The following is a 27,323-nucleotide window of genomic DNA, read 5'->3' as shown; positions in this document are numbered from 1 at the left end:
ACTAGGGCAGGTGAAGTGGGAGTCATGAGTAGGCTTGCCAACTTTCTACTTGCACAAAACCAAACACGCTTGCCCTGCCCTGCCCTGCCCCTCCTATGAGGCCCCACCCATGCCCCACCCCTTCTCCGAATTACCGCCTCCCACTCACTCTAGCTCTGGGCTGGGATCGAGGGGTTCAGAGAGTGGGAGGAGGATCAGGGCTGGGGCAGGGTGTTGAGGTGCAGATGGGGGAGTGAGGGCTCTGGCTGGGGGTGCGGGCTCTGGGGTGGGGTGAGGGGTTTGGAGTGCAGGAGGGGGCTCTGGGCTGGGGCTGAGGGGTTTGGAGAACGAGAGGGGGCTCTGGGCTGGGGCAGAAGGTTGGGGTGCAGGGGGTGTGACAGCTCTGGCTGGAGGTACAGACTCTGAGGTGGGGCTGGGGATGAGGGGTTTGGGGTGCAGGAGGGTGCTCTGGGCTGGGATTGAATGGTTCAGAGGGTGGGAGGGGGATCAGGGCTGGGGCAGGAGGTTGGGATGTGGAGTGAGGAGGGCATGCAGGAATGCAGGCTCCGGGTGGTGCTTACCTCAAGTAGTTCTCAGAAGCAGTGGCATGTCCCCCCTCTGGCTCCTACGCGGAGGTGCGGCCAGGCAGCTCTGCAAGCTGCCCTGTCCTCAGGCGCTGCCCCCGCAGCTCCCATTGGCCGCGGTTTCTGGCCAATGGGAGCTGCGGGGGCAGCGCTTGGGGTGGGGGAAATGTGCGGAGCCCCCTGGCTGCCCCTACGCATACGAGACAGAGGGAGACATGCTGGCTGCTTCCCGGGAGTCGCACAGCGCGGAGGCTAGCAGGGAGCCTGCCAGCCCCGCTGCGTGGTGCTGCCAACCAGACAGTCAATGACCAGCTGATTGGAGCCGCCAGGATCCCTTTTCAACTGGGTGTTCCGGTCAAAAACCAGACACCTGGTCACCCTCATGAGTAACCATGATCTTTAGGAAAAATCAGTAATAAGCTTTCAATCCTAGTAATGTGTTTACATTGGGTCTGTATTTCAATGTTATTTTCACTAGGAAAAGGGCTAGAGGCTTACCTTTTCTAAATAAAAGGCTTAGCCCTTACATTTCTGGTCCTATGTCCCTTCATTTCATATGGAACCCAAAGGCTGGCAGTGCTCAGAAGTTAACTTATTTGCATGAGTTTACTATTGTGACTGGTGGGGATAAAGTATCTATCATGAAATTACTTCTAATGGTGGATATGGAAAAGAGAAAATAGTGGTAGAAAACTACAATAAATTTAGGACCAGAAAGCCTCTTTCTTAGAATTCTGTAGGAACTAAAGAATGAAGTAGTTGAGCTACTAATAAAAAAATTAAAAATGGCACTGCAATCAGAGAACTAGAAGGTGGTCAATGTTGTAACTTCCTCTTTACAAAGAGCTAAATGTGAGCCTAGGAATTACACTGATTAGCTGCCCCTTAGGCACATTTTGGAGTAATGTGAAAGATCCAGTTACAGAGTGAGTAGGTGACTGCAATATGGTAAGGGGAAAAATTAGTGTAGCATTTGTAAGGGTAAATCATGCTTTCCTAATTTGTTAGAATTTAACTTTTAAAGAGTTAACAATTTAGTGAAAAAGTAGAAACTAGATTTAATTGAGACTTTCTAAGGCATTTGCTGAAATCTTACACGAGAGGCTGTTATGAAAACCTGGTAACCATGGGGTGAGACGTAAAGCACCCCTGTTATTGGTTAAAAACAACATAAGAAATAACAAATAAGTGGGAATATCAACCTCTAGGTGAGTCTTAAAGCTAGTCCCCAGTGTGGAAAATTGACTGTTAGTGGAGTACTTCAGGGATAAGATGGGGAGTAGTGCTGGCTGAGAATTTTCCACAGAAATTGGATTTTCAGTGAAACAGGGTTTTTTTTGTTAAGAGTTTCTACTTTCTACAGAAAATTTTGACTTTGAAGTTGAAATTTTCTATGAGAAATAGTTTCCAACCAGCTCTAGAGAGGATGTTCCAAGCAAGGAAAGATTTTAAAAAGCAAAACAAAACTAACAAAAAGAAAAGGAGTACTAGTGGCACCTTAGAGACTAACCAGTTTATTTGAGCATAAGCTTTTGTGAGCTGCAGCACTTTCATGCATCCGATGAAGTGAGCTGTAGCTCCTTTTCTTTTTGTGAATACAGACTAACACGGCTTCTACTCTGAAAACTAAAAAACATCGCTTACCCCCAAAAACAAACAAACAAGCCAACCAATCCTGAGATGATTTGGCTGGAAAGGAGAAGAGTAAATGGACGGATATATGAGACAAGCATATATAATATGATAAAATAACGTCTGATTGGATACTTATATTATGGAAAATGATACATAGAAGAAGACAACACTATGAATAGTAAAGGATACAAATTGAAAACTGATGAAAGAAAATACTTTTTATGCCCCATGTAATTAATCTGTCGAATTCACTGCCATATATTTGGGTAAATAGCTTATCAACATTTTTTAAAAGTTTAGACATTTATAGGGATAAATATAGTATTTGCAGTTACACAAGCTAAGATAATGGTTATGAAAAATATCCAAATTATAAACTAATCACTACCCATGGTAAGGAAGAAAGTCTGCTCAGTAGGTTGTTATTACACGCTTAGCTAGGTATATTGGGAAGTGTATTCATTTTCCCCTCAAACATCCATCATAGGCCATTGTCAGAGACGGAATATTTGTGTAGATGGACTATTGGTTTGGTTCATTATGATGCATAGTGACATATGACATCCCCATCAGTCCTATGGTGAAGGTGAATAAAATGTAGAACAGTAGCTGCACATGAAAAAGGCATGGAATCGGGTGCTGATATTTTGTTTCCTACCATTGCTCTTATATGCAAGGGGAACATATGGCCTTGTTAAGACTTGAAAAATGTACCAGATATTTACTAGCAGAGGTTTAATCTGCTGTGTGAAAGGCCCCACTAGCGAAGAGCCTGGGGAAATGACTGGTATGCAGCACTAGATGGAGAAAGGTGCTTCAATTCCTAGACTTTTAAGGCAAGAAAAGACTATTTGATTATCTAGTCTAATCTCTTGTATAACAGTCACCCATGCCAGTCACTCCAGTACTGGGCTCAGTAACTTGTATTTGACTAACACATACCTTCCAGAAAGGCATCCAGTCTTGATTTGAAGATCTACTTACCCAAGTGCCACCACAATGTTATTCCCTAGTTCCTGACTGAGGGCTCCATTTTTTTAATCAGCCTCTGGCTAGTAGGTGGTTTTAATAAACTTGGAGCTTCTGCACTTATGACTGCGGGAAGGGAAACATTTCATTCTCCATCCCTGCCTCACCACTGAGAGTGATGGGGTATCTCTAGTACTCTTCTCTTCCCCAGAGCCTCCTGGCTGCTGTGAGGGTGGGAGAGTAAGGAGAAAAGTATCTCCTACTCTTTTCACCTCCATCTTCCATTTTGTTGGGTGATCCTCACAGGGCTAGATTCACCACAGGGACTTAAGCACTGCAATTCTCAGCATTGCAGCACCTAACTTTAGGCTGTCTAGTAGAATTCACAGCCTCAAGTTAGGCTCCTTATAGAATACATGGGGAGCGTTTGACACCTAAAAAAGGAATTCACAAGAGACAGCCTGCTAAGTAGAGATCTGCCTAAGGTAGCTTAAGAGAGGTGTATAGTCTGCTCTACTCCCCATTCTCAAAGGGAGTCAGGGCCCCAAACCAGATTAGTAGTTTTTCTCCAAAAAAAGAGGGAAAGGTGGTGACATTCCTCCTTGCTCCCTCTCCCCAGGCTTTTTGACCAGTGGATATAACATTTACAGAAGGTGTAGGAGATCTGGGTTCAAGTCTTGTCTCTGCCTGATAGAAAGCAGAGGCAGTGAGACCTGGGTCTCCCACCTCTCTGTTGACTGGGCTATCGGGTATTCTGAGGGGCTCTCAGCCCCTGCGGTTGGAGATGTTTCACTGTGTATACATTAAGTATTAAGTGGGGCAGAGGAGAGTGTGAGAGAAGAGTGGTTAGGGGGCACTCATCTGTGAGGTGGGAGATCTGGGTTAGGTCCCTGCTCCACATCAGGCAGAGTGGAGATGGGTGCTTGGGTGAGAGCTCTAACCACTGGGTATGAGGGTGGCACAGCACCTCTGCCCCGTGTTGTGTGTGGGGATTGACCCAATAGACATTCTCCAAGGTGGGGGACTACCTTGTTTGTGAATCGCATCAGGGTTTAGGCATGAGTTAGGTACTGAGCTGCTGGTTGGTATCAGGAATTAGGCAGCTGTACACATACCCAGCTGTCAAAATTTAGGCACCTGGAAGAATGTAATGGTGGAAACATAGTGTATGTGTACACTGCAATAAAAGACATGTAGCATAGCCCTGGTCAGTTGACTTGGGCAGGCTTGTGGGACTCGAGTTGCAGGATTATAAAATGGTGTGTAAATGAACAGGCTTGATCTGGAGTCAAGGCCCCACGGAAGGGGTGGGTCACAGAGCCCAGGCTCCAGCCCAAGCCCAAATGTCTATTTTTAGCCTCACAGCCTGAGCCCTGATAGCTCGAGTCAATTGACCTGGGCTCTGAGACTCAGTTCTGTCATTTGTTTAATGCAGTGTTGATGTACCATAGGTGCCTACAGGGGTTAGGCACTCCCTGAGTAGTGGTTTTGTGAAAGTCAGTGGTGCCTAAATAGTGGACTTATTGTGCCTAAAGTGGCAGTTTAGTGTCTAAGTCACTCTTGTGAATCTAGTCTCCAGTGCCTACCTCTGCTGCTTTTAGCTTTGCCAAGCAGCAGTATGGAATGGACTTGATTCTGGACAGTTTCACTCCTGCAGTGGGATTTTGAATAGGCTTGGTGAAACTGACTAGAGTCTTCTTCATTTCCCTCTCCTGCTGCTTGGCAAAAGAGGCTGTTGTGCTTTATTTTATTTATTTTCTATAGTGGGAGTGTTAGCTTTAATTTTGACTTTCTTGGCTTTCATCTGTTTGTGTCACAATCTTTGCTATTTAAACTTTCTCTTTACATTTATACTTCCAAACTTTACTCTGTTATGGATTTTGGTGCCCCTCTGCCCCCTCCCTAAAAAAGTTTATTTTGAGAGTATAGCTTTAAATAGCTAGTTCCTCCCATGGGCTGATTTATAAATCAGTGCTGTGGAGGGGAGTTAGGGACAGCACTGTGTGGCAATGTTACAAGCAGTTTCTGTAGATCTCTTGGGAATATCTGGGATTCAAATGATGATATATAGTACTGCTGTGTAACAGTTTGGGATACCGTGAAGGTCAGATTAAATGACCAGTACTGGGGGCCAATAGAGCTATTAAGAGTTTGTTCCTAAGGAAATCTGTTAAACCTTCTCTTTGTTACACTTGAAGCTTCACACTATCAAAACTACTCTATGTGCTCGCCTTAGTCAAGTAGTGTCAGTGTTTTATCAACAGATAATTGAGCTGCTGTAAAAATTTTTTGGAAAACAGAGCTGTAACTAGCCATTTTTTGTTGTGTATGATTTTTCTTCTAAAAACAAACTGAAAAGAGAATTAAGGAAAACTTGAAAGAATTGGTAAGTGATAACTCTATTTAATATAGTAGGTACCATAGGTTAAAGTAGAATGTCAACAGTCTGGTTAGATCATAAGACAACAAAACAAACTGAAACAAATATTTTTTTAGTCTTTATACAAAATGTGTAAAAGACATTAAATTTTTTTAAATGATATGAGAATTACATTTATTTTCCTGGAAAATTAGTCTACCTCACTATTTTAGAATTATCCTATTCTTAGTATCTAATTGTAATTATTGAGCTTTTTTTTTTTCACTTCAAAATTTGTGTGTGTGTGTGCTTTCAGACTTCCACATAAACAGCATTGCTGTATATTCTCACACTATAAGTGACCCACATGATATTTCTTTGCAGGAACCTGGTATTATTTTCAGAATAATGGTGTGTGTGTCTGTGTGTGTGTGTGAAATTACATTCTAAAGAGTTATTCTTAATTTTATACAACATTTTTCATTGGCGTCTTAAACATTGTGTGAATCCTTTTTTATGACTCTGAGTATGGGGGAGTTATTGGGAGCTTTAAAGAACTAATTTTTAAAAAGTGCAACCTGCATCTTTAGTCAGCATGTTGAAAGCAAATGCTTGCTGTACACTTCCCGATTAATCCTTGGTATCCAGATAAAGAGAAACAGGTGAGGGTTTGTTTGTTTAAAATGTTTGTGCCTTACTTTTATTTTTGGTGTAGTAAATTGTTAACAAGAGCCTCTTTCACCTTCTCTTCACCCTGTATGTGGGCTAGACTTTGTCATTCTTATTCATGTTGAATAGTACTTTATTCCGCACTGCAAGTAGTCCACAGCAACTCATAGACTGAGGTACTGCTCAACACGAGCAAGGAGCATAAAATCTGGCCCTAAATAAATCATAGTTGTAATTGGTTTTGTCTGTGTGTATTTTGTTGTTTTGTTATTTAAATCAGCTATTTGTTTAGTTTCCTATTTCCGGATCCTACAGTCTTTACTCAGGCAAAACTTCTACTGACGTCTCTGGGAGACTTCAGCCCAGAGATTTCACTGGGAGTTTTGTGTAAGAGCTGCAGGATTGGGCCCACAGTGTATATGTGTGAGGCGTCACAAGAAACCAGATGTAGTGTCTGAATTAGAACCCTGCATAGGATTAGTGCAGAGCCCTGGAGCAGGACCAGGATCCCCAGGGTCTCACAGGACCTGCTGCCATAATAGAAGGAGTGGGATTAAAAATAGTCCCACGCAGGACTCTAGTCTGGATTTCTGATTGTCAGTGTGTGCATTCCGTGGTATGAGAGCCCAGACTTGAATTTCTGCTAAAGTCAGTCTTTTGGTTGCTTAGCATCTCATTGGAAGGACTTCTTATTATGCAGAACTGAGCCCGTTCAGTATGTGCCACAAAAGTGAGATAATAATGACATTTAAATAGGATGGTTTATTGGTAACGTTAATTAATGCATTTGAAAATGTGAGGGTTTAGAAAACATTGGCTGGTGCTGCCGTTCTCTTCTCTTTGAGGGATCTCTAATGCAGTAAGATGTTTGTTATTATTTTAGTTTGGAGACTGCCTCTCAGCTTGCACAACTTGAAATTTTACTTAGTGGCTTTGAATCATTGTAGTTAAGAACTGTCCATTATTGCTGTTCAGAATAAAATTTTTAATTTTAAGCCAACATGGATATAAAATCTTGGAAACAAATAGTATTTTAAAAGCTTCCAGGAGGTCTGGCACATTTAAAACTGCAGTGAACTAATGCCCTGGTATTTTAATGACTTTTGAAATAATATGACCTTTTAAAATTTTACTTGGGTTTTCTTTTTTCTATCAAGAGCCTTAAGACTAAAATGTGTATTTAATTATCTTGATCTGTAGCTCCTAAGCATGGGATCATTTTAGAAGATTATATCAGATCTCTAATGACTTTATTAATCTATAAAAAGAAAAGGAGTACTTGTGGCACCTTAGAGACTAACAAATTTATTAGAGCATAAGCTTTTGTGAGCTACAGCTCACTTCATCGGATAGCGAGCTGTAGCTCACGAAAGCTCATGCTCTAATAAATTTGTTAGTCTCTAAGGTGCCACAAGTACTCCTGTTCTTTTTACGGATACAGACTAACACGGCTGTTACTCTGAAACCATTTATTAATCTAGATATGAAAAAGGTTCTTGGTGGTAATGCATGAATCTATTCATGCAACACTAGCCAATGATACTTCTTCAATGGTATCAGAATGATCTAAAATTACAAACTGAGTCATAACTTTTCCTTGGGTATGGCAATGGTTGCAGTCATGTTACAGCTGTTAGTATGAGTTTGTCATATAATATAATTCCAAGAAAAACACTGAGGGCAAGATTCTGATCGGAGTTATGCTAGAATAACATGGCGTAATTGTGGGTAATTGAGATCAGATTCTGCCCAAGTACATTCCCAATTATATTTCTTATCTTTTACTGTATTCTGCTTCTATATTTCTTAGTCTTCTGGAAAAATGCTGCCCCTAATGGTAAAAGCATTCAATGTAGTACACATGTATATATACCATAGTGTATGTACTCCAGTGGTGAGCTGGAGCCGGTTCGCTAGAACCGGTTGTTAAATTTAGAATTTAATTTAATTTAGAATCGCGGAACAACCGGTTCTAAAAGGGCTTCTAAATTTAACCGGCCAAAAGTGGCGCCTTAGGCGCCGCCCTCATGGGTGTTCCAGCCCTGGAGCACCCAAGGGGAAAATTTGGTGGGTGCAGAGCACCCACCGGCAGCTCCCCGCCCCACCCCTGGCCCCAGGTCACCTCACGTCCACTCCACCTCTGCCTCCTCCCCTGAACGCGCTGCCCTGCTCTGCTTCTCCGCCCCCCACCCCAGGCTTCCCGCGAATCAGCTGTTCATGCGGGAAGCCGGGCCGGGCCGAGAAGCAAGCGGCGGCTTCCCGCTCAGGCCCAGGGAGGCGGAGGTGAGCAGGGGTGGGAGGGTGCGAGGAGGGCCGCCCGCGCCGCAGCAGGTAACCTGGGGGTGGGGGTGCGCAGGGGAACCGCTCCCCGCCCCAGCTCACCTCCGCCACCCTCGGCCTGAGTGGGAAGCCGTGGCCTGCTTCTCAGTCCTCCCCGGCTTCCCACCGAACAGCTGATTCGCTGGATGCCGGCGGGGCGGCGGGGGGCGTGGAGAAGCAGAGCGGGGCGGTGGGTTCAGGGGCGGAGGCGGAGCGGAGGTGAGCTGGGGCTGGGTGCGGGTCGGGGAGCTGCCAGTGGGTGCTCTGCACCCACCAAATTTTCCCCTTGGGTGCTCCGGGGCTGGAGCACCCAGGGAGTCGGCACCTAAGGCGCCACTTTTGATGTGATAAGTGGGGGAGCGGCTGCTCCCCCTTCTCCCCCCCCTGCCCCTAGGAGCCAGAGGGACCTGCCGGATGCTTCCTAGGAGCTGCCCCAGGTAAGCACCACCGGGACTCCCCACCTCGCCACCTGGCAGGTGCCTCTGGCTCTTAGGGGTGGGGTGGGCACCCACTACGGTGGCCCACGAGACCCTCCTGCCCGGTTCTGGGGGCAGTCAGGGGACAGAGGAGGGGGTTGGATGGGGCGGGGGTCCTGGGGGGGCGTCAAGGAACACGGGGGGGTTGGATGGGGCAGGAGTCCCGGGGGGCGGGGGTGGGCAACGACCCCCTCGTGGAGTGAGGAGGGAACCCATTGTTAAGATTTTGGCAGCTCATCACTGATGTACTCTAATATTTATTTAGTTTTCTAGTCTCTGTAGATGTCAATAATCCCAAACCAAGAAGGTAATAAACTGCAAATCTTGTTAACAAAAGTTGGCTGTACCTTCCTCAAAGGAGCAGAAAAGGTGGTAGAACAGAGTTCCATGACAGTCCAAGAGGGACAGCGCTTAAAGCAGAACAGCAATCCTCTAATTCATATAATCATACTCCTCTCTGGATCATTTCTTAGAAAAGCAAAGTGAACCACATAATCAGTCATATCAAAGGCAGCTGATAAATTTGAAAGAACCAGGGTGAAATCATGACCCCATTGAAATCAATGGGAGTTTTGCCACTGACTTCAGTGCGGCCAGAATTTCACCCTCTTTATGCATTGCTGTAAGGATATTATATAACCCACAAGACCAGCAGTAGATTGTGTTGTACCCAATCCTAGAACCAAACGGACAGGGTAAGGGAACTCTGAGGACTCCAGTTAGTACCAAACTAACTAGCCATAATCTCCTTTCTATCAGGGATGCTAGGTCAAAAGCAAATCCTATTTGTCCTAATGAATTCCCCTGGAGATAGCTTGGAAATCTTAGCCAGGCGAGAGAAGCAAGCTCCTGAGATGCATCCAAGAAGCATGTGTGTATTCTGGAAGCCATGATCAGTGTTTGCAAGACAGAGATCTCCCTAATGACTCTGGCCACACTGCTTTCTATTCTTATTCATAAAGGGAAGATTTGGAGACCTCTTGTGTTTAGAAGAGGCAATCCTAGAAGACTAGTGTCTCAGATTTTGTAAGTGGTGCTGAAGATGAAGAAACAGGGGAGCTCCAACTACCTAGGAGGATGAATAACTATACTTCCCTTTTCCTCCTTATAATGAGATACACTAAAGTGGTTTTGCAAATTCTGCTCCCCTCACTAGGAACATGAACTGGGTATTTTCCATCGCAGCTTGCACTAATGTAGCATTTTTAAGCATTGGTTTTGAAATGTATTTTGTCCTGCTTGAAAGCAAATACATGCTAGAAAAATGTTTCGTTTGGCTAAGTTTCTACATTCCTTGTAGGGTAAATCATCATAATCATGTATAAAGAAATAGTTGCCTTGCCTTGTCAGGACGACAATAATAACAAAGAAAAGAGATTTTTTGATGGTATGGAATTGACAAGCCAGCGGGGGTGCCAGAGACTGTGGTGGAAGAGAGGGTAAGGGTAAGAGTTCTAGAAGGAAAGCATGGTCCCTTCTACAAATTGACCTAAAATACTTGTTACTGCTTTGGAAATGTGTCAACAATCCTAGTAGGAGGAAACACAACATTTTCAAAGTACTTATTTTGTCTAAATCCTGACACCAGTGAAATCCCTGGACGCAATACTTCAGATGTGGCCTCACAAGTGCCGAATAGAGGGGAATAATCACTTCCCTCGATCTGCTGGCAGTGCTCCTGCTAATGCAGCCCAATATGCCGTTAGCCTTCTTGGCAACAAGGGCACACTGCTGATGCATATCCAGCTTCTTGTCCACTGTAATCCCCAGGTCCTTTTCTGCAGAACTGCAGCCTGTAGCAGTGCATGGGATTCTTTCTTCCGAAGTGCAGGACTCTGCACTTGCCCTTGTTGAACCTCATCAGATTTATTTTGGCCCAATCCTCCAATTTGTCTAGGTCACTTTGGACCCTATCCCAACCCTCCATCATATCTACCTCTCCCCCCAGTTTAGTGTCATCTGTGAATTTGCTGAGGGTGCAATCCATCCCATCATCCACATTATGAATATGTATATGATACTTATATGGAGACTTGTACACTTCTGTAATTGTTTCCATAATGAAATGTAATTATTATACAAGACTATGGTATGTACCAGGACTCAAAGAATTTGAACTGTTTTCCTGTTGTTATTTTTGTAGTTCTGCGCCTAAGATGAAAAAAAAGACCGTGCTCTAAAATCATTACAGATATTGTACCCAATTACACTCACAATTTATTATGAAAATTAACACAAACAAAACTGTTGGTTGGTTTTTCTTTTTTAAATCCTCCTTTCAGTAAAAGGAAGTGCTATTGTATATGTGGACTGAGGAAAAAAGCTTAAATGAATAGTTTGAAAACAATTTCTAGTTTACTAGATATGTTTAACAGTTTAATATAAGCAATGTACTGATTTGCTGTATTTTGTCAATTATGTCCTGTACAATTGTGTGGCTTCCTTTGCCTTAATTCCTAAGTAACCAACCAACCAATTGGGATTTTTTTTTTTGCGGGGGCGCGCGTGTGTGTAAAACATATACACACATTTTACATGGATGGGCTATTACCAGCAGGAGAATGAGTTTGTGTGTGGGGGGGGGGGCGGAGGGTGAGAAAACCTGGATTTGTGCTGGAAATGGCCCAACTTGATGATCACTTTAGATAAGCTATTACCAGCAGGACAGTGCGGTGGGAGGGGGTATTGTTTCATGGTCTCTGTGTGTATATAATGTCTGCTGCAGTTTCCACGTTATGCATCCGATGAAGTGAGCTGTAGCTCACGAAAGCTCATGCTCAAATAAATTGGTTAGTCTCTAAGGTGCCACAAGTACTCCTTTTCAGTTTTTTTTAGTTAGATCACTAATGTCCCAATCTTGCGTTGTGCTCCGTATAGGCCGGCACAGAGCACTGTTGAAGTCACACAGGGCTCTGCACAGGTGCAGGAGTTTGACATCGAAACACAGCACAGGATTGCTACTTAAATCAAATGCATTATATTCATGTCTACCAACAAGGTAGCCATGAACATAGCTATAAAATTCTAAAGGAAATACTCTTTTCTGCAGTAATATCAGGATCTTCAGTAGATTTTTAATGTCAGACAGCTTGTATCTTTCCTGGGTGGTGAATGTTTAAAGTAAAGAAAAACTAGTTTACTTTTGATTACAAACAATGGGGCCACTGACCTGGGCAGCCGTTGTTCACACTGACGTCAGAGGGAGTTGATGACACTCAGCACCTTACAGCTCTGCCACATTTATTTTTAGAGGCTGAGCTTTCAGAAGAAAAATCAAAAGAAGAGGGTCCTATAATCTTCAGGGGAATATGAGGCAATTAGCTGTTGTCTTAAAAGCAGGAGTATTTTAATTTTTAGATCTATTCAATATTTTGAAGAAATACACTTGCTGTTATAGGATTCTAGCTTTGGGGGTATTTTTACCCCAGGCTTTTGATTTCTGGGGGGCAGTATCTAATTTACTTGGTTTAAAAATACTTGGCACCTGGAGGACGCGGGGTAACACCTTAGGGGTATGTCCCCTAAGAACTGGAAAAGTTTCAAGGCTTTTGTGGAATCACAGGAGGGCACTGTACTGGGCAAAGGAAAAGTTTTTAGCTTGCAGCAGGAGTAGGCGTAAGGTTCTTCAAGAGTAATTCCTGCCTCTCTCCTCCCAAGAATTCTTTTCCACTTAACAGTTTGCACTCCTGACATAACTGTATCCCCCTGCTGCTGGCCCCTCTCTCAGGCTGGGTACTAGCAGGGGAGGAGAGATTAGGTGGGGAACATGGAAGAGCTGGGAGCATGGGACAGCTAGGGTTGCCAGTTTTGGGTGGACATACTCCTGGAGTCGAGGTTTCATCACATGACATAATCTTTAATTAAAGATTAATCTTTACTTCTTGGACACTCCAGGACAATCCTGCAGGATTGGCAACCCTAGGGACAGCTAGGGAAGCAGAAAGGGAGTCCCGTGCACTTCAGAGGAGAGAGAGAATAGTAAATGGGAGGAAGGCAGAGCTCAAGTTGGCAAGGATGGAGTAGGAGTGGTAGGGGTGACGTGCAAAGTATTAATATCTACAGAGGTTTAAAGTGGTTCTTGTTTTCTTTTCATAATAAGAATCCTTTACCCCCTTTTTATTTTTATAAAGGAATATCCTGTGTTGTTATGGGAAATGGTGTCCTGAGCCCCAGTCCTGCAATATTGTTCTACATAGATGAATAACGTGTCTGAAGCAGTTGCCTTGGCTCCAGGATTGGGACTTGCTTAGAATGGCTAAGGCCAGGTTGTCTCTGGCCCTTGTGTGTGGGAACAGAAGGTACGGCTTGAGGGGCTTTCCATATCCCCATCTTACATAACTGCAGACCCTGCATATAGGGAGCAGAGGGACTGGTCCCACTTGGGGTTGCAAACTGTCTCCACAAGCGTGGGAAAAGGAGGAGTATGGCCCCCTCTCCTGCACACAGGCCTCAAGAGCAGGCTAGTTGAAGGACTGTGCCTCCCAGAGTACACTCTCAGATGGTGTATCTCCACTTTGGGGTGTACACAATCTAGAGTGCTCTTCATTATGAAAAGTGTAATGACATGATACACTAAAAAAACCAAACCAGTGTAAACAGTTGAATAAAAATGTTACTGCGTCTGGGGTTTGGTGTGTGGTTGTATTGTTCATAGAGTATTTTTTTGTATGTCATTGGAAGCAATAAAACTACAGCTATACTTTTCGATTTAGTTCATTCTGGAAGATAATTTTTAACCAACTGAGGCTTGCTTATTGGTTATGTCACAGGAATATTTGGACTGTTATTCCAATTACAGTCCTTAGCACTTTCATATTTCAAACCATATATAGGAGAACGTGCAGAACAGCATGTCTCTATAACAGTTCAGCAGAACTGGGGTATACTCTCTAGCTACACTTTTTATTTTATTACAACACTGTTTTCAAAGGGGTGATTTCAGTTTTTTAAAATAATTACTTCAACTAATGCAGAAATATTTTAAACATTTCAGCATTGGATTGTGTGGGTTTGAAGATTAGGTTTGCGAGTGCTTTATAATAGTACTGTAATGGTGGATTTTCCTTTTATAAGGACTGCAAATATGAAATCTGAAGATATTTCCCTTCCCCAGGAGGCCAGAGAATGTTTAGGTGCTTTTTTTTTAAATGCAAACATCTTTAGAGGAATGCAAGTCCCTATCTATGCGTGATGGACAAAGATGCCCATTCAGGTATTAACACCAATTGCGTGCATGTATGTGTGTGTTTAAATATGAAAAAAGAAGCTAAAAAAGAGTTCACTTTGTGGCTATAATGAATCTGATTTAAATTGAACAGCAGTAACACAGGTTTTTTTCCCCCTGGTGAGTAAATAGCCCTGTAAGCTTCCTATCATCCAATCACCTGTGGTTACTGTGCCTCCACCCCCAGGAGCCAGCAGCTCCCACCTAACCCACAGTTTTAAAGCAGATAGTGTGGCAAAATCATATAGAACCGTTGCTGCTCACATTTAAGGATACATTACTGCAGGAGTCATTTATAAGAAAGGCAGAAGCTTGTCCAACAAAAAGTTGCATTGAACCAGAAGGTCAGTAATAAAGTTTCATGCTAAGAAACTCTTTTTTAATAAAACAGTCAGTTTCAGTACACATGAAGATTTTTAATATCCTGAAAAGGTTATGGATTATCAAATATATTAAAACAATTTACTAACGTTTTATATGCTTTTGAAAAGCAAGACCTGTGTCATGCAAGTATAAATATATCATACCTTAAAGTATTAACCCTATTAATGCTTCTCTAACTATCTCCTTTCAAATGCCATACTGATCTCCTTTCAAATGTGTTAATCAAATAGAGATGGTTTCCACATTAACCTAAACAAAGACCATTTCTGTTTGAAGGAGGCTAAGTGTTTAGACATTGTTCGGTTGTCTTGCTTTTCTTAAATATCATTACATTAATCTTTCTTTTTTTAAATATTAACAACTTTTGTGAGGATCTTATTCATATCATCAGCATTTATAATGCACAAAATTAAAAGTACAGTTATTCATATGAAATCATGTATTGATATGTTAGTCTCATGTTTGCACATTCTGCAACTTTCAAATCTTTGTTCTCTTAATTTCATAGAGGATGAACAAAACCAAAGTTAAACATCCTCATGCCAGGAAAGACAAATCAATGCTAAAATTGAATTAGGCCAAATTAACTTAAGATGGTAGTTATAAGGAGAGCTGGTATAGTTGGAGAGCATATTGGTACAATTTATTTCAGGTTTTTTGAAGGAAATAGAGGCTGAGGAAGGATTACATTTTTATCTGGAGAAGGTTTCCATATTTCTTTCCATTCTGAATATTCTACGGGAATTGAGGTCTGTAAAACAACATGTCTGATAGATATGAACGCTACTTTCTTTTTAAAAAATGGCCTATCAGATGAAGTCCTGTAAATAATATGAAGTCAGCAAAATATGTTTTAAGAACAAATAAAGGTACCAAAAAACCTCTTGAAAATTACTTTCCCCCTGGAATATTTAAGCATATATGTTAACAATAAAATTACATTTTGGACTGCACATAGTGCTTGCTTTGTACAGTACATACATTTGCCATTTATATTATAGTTTAAAAAATGCAAAACTCAGGATGAAGTATTTCAAGAGCCTACCACAGGATAGTAATTAAATTGTAAGGTGTGTCTTCTACCACCCCTAGACAGGGGAATGATTTGTAATTTTTATGTTATGTATTTAAAGCAAAATTTTATTTCTCAGAGTGAAGGCAGAGATTAGAATATAAAATGTAGATTAAATTGTTTTTCTGTAGGCATACAGACTGTCCATATACACCTATTGATTTTTTTTCAGTTATTTATGAAGTTTTGCGACAAAATTAAGACCAATTCCTGAAACACTTTACATGTCTGTGGAAGGGTCAAACCTATTTAAGAGCTGTATGGAGACTTTGTGGAAGAGGACTCTGTATCCCATGAGTACTGTGACAGTTTAGGGGTCTGCCTGGGTACAAATTTGAATTTTTTGATATTATGAACCCTTTGTGTTCTCTCTCTCTCTCTCTCTCTCTTTCAAATTACAAACTCCAGTTTGTTTTTTCAGCACTATTTTGATTATAAGCCTGTTCTGTAGCCTCCATATTGAGCTGAAATACACTGGAGGTGTCAGGAGAAAATCTGGTACCTAGATGAGGGCTAATAATGTATGGTTGTTAAACCTTAATGATCACCCATTCAGATGGAAGCACCCTTGGACAAAGAGCTGGCTGTCATCCAGGGTAAACCAGTTTTTCAAGTCTGGACTCCCACATGGATGGTGACCAAGCAACAAAGCACCTGATGATCACCTGATGGGGTTTGAGGCTGACCAGAGAAGTCATTTGATGGGGAGGGGAGGGATTGGAATCCTATAAAAGATAGGTTTCAGAGTAGCAGCCATGTTAGTCTGTATTCGCAAAAAGAAAAGGAGTACTTGTGGCACCTTAGAGACTAACAAATTTATTTGAGCATAAGCGTTCGTGAGCTACAGCTCACTTCATCGGATGCATTCATTTATTTGAGGATAAGCTTTTGTGAGCTACACCTCGCTATCCGATGAAGTGAGCTGTAGCTCACGAAAGCTTATGCTCAAATAAATTTGTTAGTCTCTAAGGTGCCACAAGTACTCCTTTTCTATAAAAGATAGGGTCTTTCAAAAGCCATTTTAGAAAAGACCCCAGAAACATACTCCCTCAGAGCTATCAGCATAGCAACTATGCAGCCACCAACCCCTGCCCCAAGGACCCTAGAAGATAATGCATGGAAAGAAATGTGTGCGACAGTCAGCAGCAAAGCATTTAAGAGACTGTTGACCTCTTACAGCATATCCTTAGGCATACTTCAGAGCAGTTATCCAAAGGGATAAAGACCATCAGGTTGGAGTGTTTGAGGTTTTTTTCCCTTCGGATTCCTTTCTTTGTGATAGAAATCTATTGGAAAAGGAATCGGTGGGCCTCCTCCTAACCGCTCCTACATGACTAGGAAGAAGTGGGTTCTGGGATAGATTCTGGTCTCATTCTCTCCCCTCCATGGCAGCTCTCCTCCCAGGGCTTCAGTAACCTCCTTAGGTCCCTGCCTGAAGAAAGAGGATAAGGAAAACAGGTTCCACAGAGGGCTGTTTAGCAGGGGGCGGGGGTTGCTTTTTTGGGCTTGGAGCTCCCCAGTGTACTCTTCCACATCAAATCACCCATTCTCAAAATTCGTCAACCCAGTGTGATGCTAGATAGGAGTGAATGATTGACTGATGTGTGTTTTACACCTGCCGGAGGCTTGGGATTTGGCTTTTACAGTGTAACTCAATGGCATTTATATAGGACTTGTGGTAAACATGTTTCTGCTGGAAAAATTCTTAAGTCATCCACAATCAGCTTGTCGAAATACTGCCTCCAATGTGATCTTGTCTACTCTTGTATGCTAAGCCGGGGCAGGCTTAAGTAAGAACTTAGATAGGAGATACCCTTCAGCTAGGGTACTGCAGAAGATTGTATTAGTGATTCAGTAGGTGACAGTCAGTACTGAACAGGGTGGATTTGATTTAAAACACTAGTCAGGAAGACTTGATTTAATCATTGATTTCTACATAAAAGTGCATTCTTGTTGGTTGTTATAACCTGAATACATATTCTTCCCAACTCAGAGGTAGATGTAGGTTTCATTTTTAGAAGATACACACTATACATTTTTAAGTGATTTATTTTGAAAACTTTTCAGATTAGTTTTACAGCTGTATCAGAAAATGAATGATTGTTTGGTTATTTCATTTACCACAGGTAATTGAAGCAGATATTTATGAAGTCATTGGGAGGTGAACTATCTCCAGTTCAACAGGTTAATCATTAATATTTGGAGGATTTTCTTGTCATGCTGTATTAGGAGGAGAACATCACCAGACAGACATTTAAATTGTTTCATTTAACTAAAACAACAATGTTCTGTATTCTAGATTTTTTTTCTTCAACAGCAAACATATAATATTTTAACAAAACAAGCGTATGAATTTTTGAATTTAGTTAAACATTCAAGTTTTTTAAAATCAGGCTTGTTTATGTTAAAATTGTTTTTAACTAAAATAGTTAAATGAAATATTTAAAAAACAAAAACCCAAAAATTAAATCGACTTTGTCAGCCAGGTCAACATGAGAAACTTAAAATATTGGCTTCTGCAGCTAACTCAGTCGTCTTCACCTTCATTTTCCTGTTTGTTCATCATCTGGAAAAGAAAAACAAGCTTTCCTGCTTTTTCAGGTCCCAATGGATTTCTCAATTTGGAATGAATTAGTCCAAAGGAAGAAAATATTCTTTCTACACTGGCAGAAGAAGCTACTGCTGTTAAAAGTGAGATTATCACTTCAACAGTCTCTGAATCCAAGTGCTTAAGTGACTTCCACCAGTTCACTGGTGTGACTGTCTTTAAAACATCATCAGCAAACATAAAGAAAAGGAGTACTTGTGGCACCTTAGAGACTAACCAATTTATTTGAGCATGAGCTTTCGTGAGCTACAGCTCACTTCATCAGATGTATACCGTGGAAACTGCAGCAAACTTTATATACACACAGAGAATATGAAACAATACCTCCTCCCACCCCACTGTCCTGCTGGTAATAGCTTATCTAAAGTGATCAACAGGTGGGCCATTTCCAGCACAAATCCAGGTTTTCTCACCCTCCACCCCCCCACACAAATTCACTCTCCTGCTGGTGCTAGCCCATCCAAAGTGACAACTCTTTACATAATCAAGTCGGGCTATTTCCTGCATAGATCCAGGTTTTCTCACATCCCCCCCACCCCCATACACACACAAACTCACTCTCCTGCTGTTAATAGCTCATCTAAACTGACCACTCTCCAAGTTTAAATCCAAGTTAAACCAGAACATCTGGGGGGGGGGGTAGGAAAAAACAAGAGGAAACAGGCTACCTTGCATAATGACTTAGCCACTCCCAGTCTCTATTTAAGCCTAAATTAATAGTATCCAATTTGCAAATGAATTCCAATTCAGCAGTTTCTCCAGCGAGAAACTGCTGAATTGGAATTCATTTGCAAATTGGATACTATTAATTTAGGCTTAAATAGAGACTGGGAGTGGCTAAGTCATTATGCAAGGTAGCCTGTTTCCTCTTGTTTTTTCCTACCCCCCCCCCCCCAGATATTCTGGTTTAACTTGGATTTAAACTTGGAGAGTGGTCAGTTTAGATGAGCTATTACCAGCAGGAGAGTGAGTTTGTGTGTGTATGGGGGTGGGGGGGGGGGATGTGAGAAAACCTGGATCTATGCAGGAAATAGCCCGACTTGATTATGTAAAGAGTTGTCACTTTGGATGGGCTAGCACCAGCAGGAGAGTGAATTTGTGTGGGGGGGTGGAGGGTGAGAAAACCTGGATTTGTGCTGGAAATGGCCCACCTGTTGATCACTTTAGATAAGCTATTACCAGCAGGACAGTGGGGTGGGAGGAGGTATTGTTTCATATTCTCTGTGTGTATATAAAGTCTGCTGCAGTTTCCACGGTATACATCTGATGAAGTGAGCTGTAGCTCACGAAAGCTCATGCTCAAATAAATTGGTTAGTCTCTAAGGTGCCACAAGTACTCCTTTTCTTTTTGCGAATACAGACTAACACGGCTGTTCCTCTGAAACCTATCAGCAAACATGTATTTCTTGAATGGTTCACCCTTAACTCTGAAGTTTATTATAGTTGGCATTATGGAGGGATGCTTTCTGGATGTCCATGTCATAGCCAGCTCCTCGTCTTCAGCAGTTAAGGTTTGACCCTAGTACCGAGTATTGAGAATATTTGCAAGAAAATGAACGGGAGATAGTATTTGTCCCATTTGTTTTTTAATGCTTGTAATTTAACTCTGTCATTGCATATTTCTCTTTTTAAGATCTCACTCATTTCCTTCCACATTTCAACAGAGTCAGCTATTTCCCTGCATTTTGTTCAAGGCTACAGAAATAGGCTTCAGGGTACTCAGCATGTGTTCAACGCAGGGATTTGGAGCAATCAAATTTTTGAATTGCTCCACTCCAGCTCCACTTCGGCACCAATAGTGACTGCTCCAGCTCTGCTCCGGCTCTGCTCCGCACTCCGACTCAAATTAATTTTTAACTAAATAAAAAAGAGCATACTGTAATTTTGAAAAACATTATTTTTATTCAGACTTTTAAAACAATTTAAATGTCATCAACAATGATACAAACTAGAATCATTCATAATTCATTCTGTAAAAAAATTATTGCAGCAATCAAGTCGTCTTTCATAGCCTGCCGCAAATCATTTAAAATTAATTTTAAAGCCGAAAACAGTCACTCTACACTAGCTTGAGTTGTTGGCATGCTCAAAGCAATTCTACAGGCAGCCTGAATGCGGTGTGGGTAGGTGTGAATGGCCTCAAAAACAGACTTAACTTTTAGCCTACCAATAGACTCCATCGCCTCACAATCTTCCCAAAAGTTTCTCTCGAATAATGCTTCATTACAATTATGAATCACAGAAACTCGCCAGTGTCTTTCTTGTTTATCCAATTCCTTTTCGAAGGCGTCATCTTCTGAAGAATTGATGCTTGAGTTATCTCCATTTCCCTGTGATGGTTGAAGACATCTCAGGGATGGACGCTCGAACAAGTTCAGAGTAGAGACAGAAGTTTGAGAACAGCCTGCTATTTCTGAAGGATGTGAACTTTCTGAAACCGCAGATTCAGTTGTTGATGATTCCTTTTGTTGTGTTTCGTTTTCTTCAACCTCTTTCGCAGAGTTCAAATGTAGCAATAGATTTTGTTTTTCAAGTCGTCGAGCAATATCAAGGAGCCCCTCTTTAGCCTTTGGTATTTCCCTTGAGGTAAGAAGAATCCGATACCATGGGTCAAAATAAACTCCAGCAAGGAAATGAATATTGTCAAAAAGCTTCTTTTCACATTTCTGCATGGAGGATAGAATTCCTTTTGCAATTTGTCCACCATTTTCTTGCAAGAATTTCGACAGTTTCTGCCATTCCTTCATTAAAACTCTTGGGGTTACACTGACAGCTTGAAGATTCACGGTTGTTTGGTTTGGCTTTGCCAAGAGGTCTCGTTGGTTCTTCACTTCATCCCATTCAGCTTTTGTTAACTTGAGTTCTCTTGTTCCAGCAGCAGCCACTTGTTCACAGTAAGATTGAAAAACGAGAAGCCGATCAATCATCGCAAATGTTGAATCCTAGTGAGTCACGGTATCCAATGATTGAGTTACCCCATGTAGATCAAGCAGAACACTTCGAATACTTGGGGTTTGTAGTTTGACAACGACTTGTCGAATTTTTGCCAGAAATTTCTTTTCATGTTCTTTGTTCAGTCCATCCCAAATTGCCAACTGAAGAGTGTGAATACCACACGTCATCAGTTGGACTTTTGAGTCATCCTCATGAAGCCGTGTTGGAAGTATGAGGCTAGGGTCATTAACCCATTGCGCAGCAGCATCCATGTTGAGTTCGATTTCATCCATTCCTTTAGTTCCTTCATCAGGCAAAATAGCTTCAATTCTGTCCACATCCCTGTTCTCAGAGGTAGAAATGGTTTCATTGTCCTTGCTGAAATTTTTGACGGTACACATTATGTTTGCTGCATTGTCAATGCAGATGCTCAGCACTTGCATTTCACTGATCCCAAATTTTTCTGAAATAGCTTTTACTTGACTTTTCATGTACGAAGAATTGTGACGTCCTTCAGTGTCAATTATGTCCAAGGTTTTTACCACAGATTTATCTTTTCCTTCTTCATAGTACTGAGCATTGATTGCAAGGAAATTTCTTTTTCCACAGGTTGCCGCATCCATTTTCAGGTTGCACAATTTTTGCTCCAAAGCTTTCTTGAGCTCTTCGTGACGAGACTCAGCTGTGCTGATAGCTAAATGATGAACCGCATCATGCCCCGTCGAAACGCCAAGCTGCCAACCCATTTCACCTGCAATTTTTGGAATCCTTTGTTCTTTATCCTGAAGCTAGTGAGTGGTGTTGAACTCAAGCAAACTATTTCCATCAGACCTTCCCGGAAAGTATTGGCATCCATGGTGACTATAACCTTTGAGGACTTCAAATATGAGTCAAGTTTTGTTTGCTTAATTTTGGGTTTCTTTTCAGATGAAGCTCCACAAACAATCTTTTCTCCAGGAGTTTTCAAAGAGCCAGATGAACGTTGTTTAGCCAAGTCAGCTTTCTGTTTTGACTCATCTTCCTAATCCTTTCTTGTAACCAGAGCCGCATTGTTTCCAGGAGGTTACGTTTTACATGCCGCCAATGGTTGAAACTTTTCACGGCACTTGCTTCACTTGTCTTGAAGCTACATGGTTTGAGCTTGCCATTCGCTTCCTCTTCCAGCTTGCACGTTGCTGATTTCTTCTTTGCTTTTCCCAAAAGCCCAAATTTGGGCTTTTCAAATTCAAAACTAAAGACATTGTTGAGATCCTTTTCCGTAAATCGGCTTTCAATCATGGGGGGCAGATTTGATTTTTTGTTGAAGCCATGGCCAAATCTTCATGTGCTGCTACCGCATCCAAATGTTTCTTGTTATGATCTTCAAAAAGCAATGAACAAAAGCATTACATTTTTTAATAACGTACCTGCTTGTGATATCTTAACCACTTAAGGTACTTCAAATTTATTTTGGATTTTCTGGACAAAAATGATTGCCTTTTCTTTTTACACAAAATTATTATTAAAGTATATTTTAATTTTTTTAATGTTTCTTGCAGTTTTAATGAAGTAAGAAGTATTTTAATGTACATAATTAATATAAATTTTTATTTATAAATTGCAAGTTACTTTTTCTTATGAAATTTTGCAGTAAAATATTTGAAATATTTCCCATGTTTTTAATTAATATCTCAAAAACACTTTAATATAGATATATCAATGAAATTTGGTAAGTGCCGTAGCGTTAGTACGTGCTATCGCTGTTCTACAACATTAATTGTTGGGAAGTAACGAGGCTACATGTTACAAGGTTGAAAATAAACTTTAATGGGAAAGCGGATTCAAATTGCAAGCACAGTCCTTTTAGTAAAGAGAGCAAATTTTCAGAAATATGTTTTTGCTTCATCAGCCTGAATAGATAATACAAGGTAGAGCAAATAATGGGTTCTATCTTGTATAATGTTTCCAGCCTGATGAAGGAAAAACGTATTTCCGAAAATTTGCTGTCTTTACTAAAAGAACTGTGCTTGCAATTTGAATCCACTTTCCCATTAAAGTTTATTTCCAATGTTCTATCATACAACATCATTCAAATAAAATGATTTAAACTACAGGCGTCGTGAACTAGGGGGACTGGGCCAATTTTATTTAATATTTTTTAAATCTTTGACTATTTAACAGATATGACCCTGGAATACGATTTAATGCTAAAACATGCATTAAAATGGTACTCTTAATTTATTTTGTGTAATTAACCATTTCCGAGAAAACTGTTTAAAAATTTTAATCTGCTTAGATGCTTAGAATGATACAAACAATTTTACTTATTACTTATTTTTCAACTTTGAAACCATAAATTTTAAACATAATAATAAATAATAACCAAAAATTCTTAACTTATTATGGAACATAATATTACCGCTCATAGCCAGGGGCAGTCGACAACAAGCCTTTCTTGAAATATGAAATAAAAATGACCAACCGCCATTTAGGACGCCTATGGTTTAAATAATTTTGGATGATGTAATATGGTAGCACATACTAATGCTTAGACACAGACATAATTTCATTACTTTATATTAAAGCGTTTTTGAGATATTAATCAGAAATTAACTTTTCATCACCTCCTTGAAGGGACTGTAGCTCCCTTAGGAAGAATTTTAGGACACATGTTCACAGAAATGTTTTTTCTTAAAATGACCTAAGGATTCACCCCCAAAGTTGTGTTGGACATTTTCCAATCACTCTGGATATATCACAAAAATCACTCCTAATTTATGCAAAAATGTTTACTGTATATTTATATGCCTGCTGCACGCGACTTTTTCAGTAAATTTAAAATTACAAACAACGCTACCAAAAGACCGTGGAACAGATGACATATAAAATAAGTCCTCCAGAGTGATATGGGAGCATGTACAAATGAACAAATGTACCGGTAACGGGAGCCCGTGTGAGAAATGAGCTTAAGTGGTTAATATCTCTTGTGATATCTTCATATATCAATAAACAAAAACATTATTTTGTTTTGCAATGTACCTGTTTGTGATACCTTAAATGTTGCGTCTTGCGTCACATTTTTCCGTAATTGCAGCACTCAGCACGTCTCATTGATCAACCCTTACAAAAGAAGTATCAACACATACTAATCTAACTAATCTACACGAGTACATACTCGCCTAACCTTGGCACAAGGGTGGGAGCAGTCTACAGTGTTGCCGGATGTCTGATAATTATCTGATTCTTTAATAAAACATATCTCCAAAAACTTCGTAATTTTGTATCTGTACATTAAATCTTGATTTCGGCCGAAGTGAGGATAACTGTGACATATTACGTAAAGTGGTAAAGTAAATGTTAATATCAATTGTTATATAATCTGAAACTTTTTGGCGCCTTTAGGACTTTCTTGCTAAATATCATTCATTTTGGACTGAAAATGAAAAAACAACAACCCTGGAGCAGTGGAGCAGTCAAGATTTTCTGTGCTCCGGCTCCGCTCCAGCTCCAGGCAAAAACCTGCAGCTCCACTGCTCTCCGCTCCAGCTCTGGGCTCCGCTCCAAAGCCCTGGTTCAACATTTCTCCTAAGCTCAATGTTGAGAACTTTGGCGATGACAGTGCCATCTATTTTTTCACAATTTTGTTCACAAACTGTCATCAGATTAGGCCAGTTCTTGATCTAGTGCTCAAAACAGTCCACTACTGAGTTCCATCGCACGTCTTGTGTGAGAGTTAGCTTGGTTCCTCCCACTTTTTTCAGAGCAGCTGCTGCAAAGTGGTTGTTACGGAAGTATTTTGCAATTTCAATAACATTAGCCTTTATTTCTGGAGCACTGAAGTCTTTGGCTAGGAAGTGCATCAAATGAGCACTGCAACCATATGTTATTAGCTTGGGACTCTCTTCTAAATTTCTTCTCATCTTGGATACATTTGCAGCATTGTCTGTGACGAAGCAACTAGACATTTGAATTTTTTTTCACACTTTGTTATAGCTTTTACTGCTACTTCTTGTAAGTATTCTGCTGTGCATGAATTTCCTGATGTATCAATTGTTTCTGTAAGGAAGACCTTCTCTTCTTCTGTTGTCACACAAGCTCATACGACAGGATCATTGTGGACATTGCTCCAGCTATCAAGATTCAAGTTAACAATTTCATCCTCTAGACCTTTTGCACGGTGCTCAATTTCTCTTTCATACACTTTATCCAGCAATTTGCCCGCAACATCTGCGCAGTTGGGTGGACTGTATCCTGGTCTTAATGACTGAACCATGTTAATGAAGTGTGAGTTCTCAATCATACGGAAAGGAGAGTTTGTTGCATAAACAAACCGGACAATTTTTTCATCAATTACCTCTTTTTCTAATCTTCTGGTTCTTATCACAAATTAACTATGGTTGTTTCTGGATGATGGAATTTTTATTTTTATTTTTTTGCTACAGGTGATATACTGTGGCTATGTGACATACATGATGTGACTAAAACACTATCATTGGCAGATAACTCTGAAACTGTAGAAAATTATGGTGATCTTGAAAGTGGATAGTCTTCAGAATCCTGTATGTTGAGGATGGATTCTCCTAAACAAAATAAGTCAATGCAGTTATTTAATTATTATTACCATACTGCTCACTTGTATTACTCATTGCATTCACTAACACTTGGTATTACTTTAAAGGTGAAATTGTAAAAGGAAGATCTGCCTATTTCAGCTATTTATTTTTATCACAACTGCATCTAAAATGATAGTACCATAGAATAACTATATTTTTTGCTCAAACATGAGAATTCAAGAATAGTCCAGAAGGAAGACAGGCAGTCCTTAAGAAAGAAGTATGAAATAAAAAGGTTTACCAACTTGAAGATCCTGCATGTTTAGACATGTTCCTTTCATCATCTTCAACGCAGCTTCCTCCTGAGAAGGAACACTTTTCATGCTGTTGTTTCTTTCGGGAAACCAGGCCTTGCATTACTTTGTTGCACTGTTTGCAATTTGCACATATGCCTGTCTTACCCACAGGTAGAGGAACTTCATTAAAATAATTCCAAACTGGGTCTCTTTTACTGCCTGCTGGCATTATAGGTTTTCCCTTCTAGTGAGAGAATGGTATGGTAGCTCTCAAATCAATGAAGACTTTACTCAGAAAGACCTCCAGACTTCTGGAATATGCTGCACTTTTATGCTGCAATACACTTTTGTTTCTACTGCCTGTCCCTCCCTTTTCACATTTATCTCCAGACTTCTTCTCCTTGTCCAGATTTATTCCACCCCCAACAATCTTCTATTCACTGAACTTTTTGAAACTTTTCACTTTTAGAGAGAGGTAAGGGATTGACTCTGTGTACACAAATTTGCAGAGGGACAGTAGGGTTGAGGGCCATTATTTCTCACCTCTCTCTCACTATATATTTATTTATTTAAAAACTTTTTGCTGTTAACAAGCATGTTATCTCTGGAGACACAAATCCACAGTTTGAGAACTGCAAAACTAAGCATCTCTGCTGGTATCTTCTAGACTGAGTCTCACTGGGTAGATAGAGAGATTAACCTAAATAATGTATACAGAAGCCCTGGGAACCCCATAAGATTGGGTCCCTAATCCATACTATTGGAATTCATTTACAAAACTTTTCTTAAACATTACATGAATATATTGTCTCATACTATGGAATTAGAATTTATAATCCCTATTCCATGATATGATATCTTTGCGCTATAATGTATCTTAATTAAAACTGTCTTTAGATAGGTTTTTTCCTCAAAAACATTTTATCAAAAAAATCCGATTTAAATAAAAAAAAATCTGATTTTTTTGAAAAAAAATTGGTTTTTATCTGCCCTGGTTAATCAATAATCAGTGCCTCAGTATGTTTTTTAAGCTGGGCTGGTTGGAGGTGCTATCTTAAGCCATGTCTGTAGGAACAGTTAGTCCATGGCAAACTGTGGTGTAAATCTGTGTTGTGTTAGCCAGCCAGCCACTAAAAGTGTGGACCTCGCTGCTATTCACTAAAAGTCCCATAATGTGCTTTGATCCACCCCACTTTGAAATGAGAGTATATCAAACTAAGTACACTACAGGACTTTTAATGCACAGCAGCAGGATTCCATAGCACTTTAGTCTACTTCCATTT

General features: G+C 40.7%; 1 protein-coding gene across 3 annotated transcripts in view; it reads left to right on the top strand.

Moving 5' to 3' along the window:
- The window catches only part of SLC7A2 (solute carrier family 7 member 2), a 116,560-nt gene that overhangs the window by 50,003 nt on the left and 39,234 nt on the right, over nucleotides 1–27,323 (top strand). The window contains exon 1 of one of the 3 annotated variants that reach the window (XM_048848144.2): nucleotides 5,163–5,553. The exons of the other annotated variants lie outside the window; for them this stretch is intronic. The gene's annotated coding sequence lies outside the window, so the exon portion shown is untranslated. Of the gene's footprint in view, nucleotides 1–5,162; nucleotides 5,554–27,323 lie in introns of those variants that run through there. 3 annotated transcript variants of the gene reach the window in all.

Source organism: Caretta caretta, chromosome 4, assembly GCF_965140235.1.
Source record: "Caretta caretta isolate rCarCar2 chromosome 4, rCarCar1.hap1, whole genome shotgun sequence".
Taxonomy (NCBI): Eukaryota; Metazoa; Chordata; order Testudines; family Cheloniidae; genus Caretta; species Caretta caretta.
The sequence above is the reverse complement of the archived record's forward strand: the minus strand, read 5'-3'. Positions and strand labels throughout refer to the sequence as shown.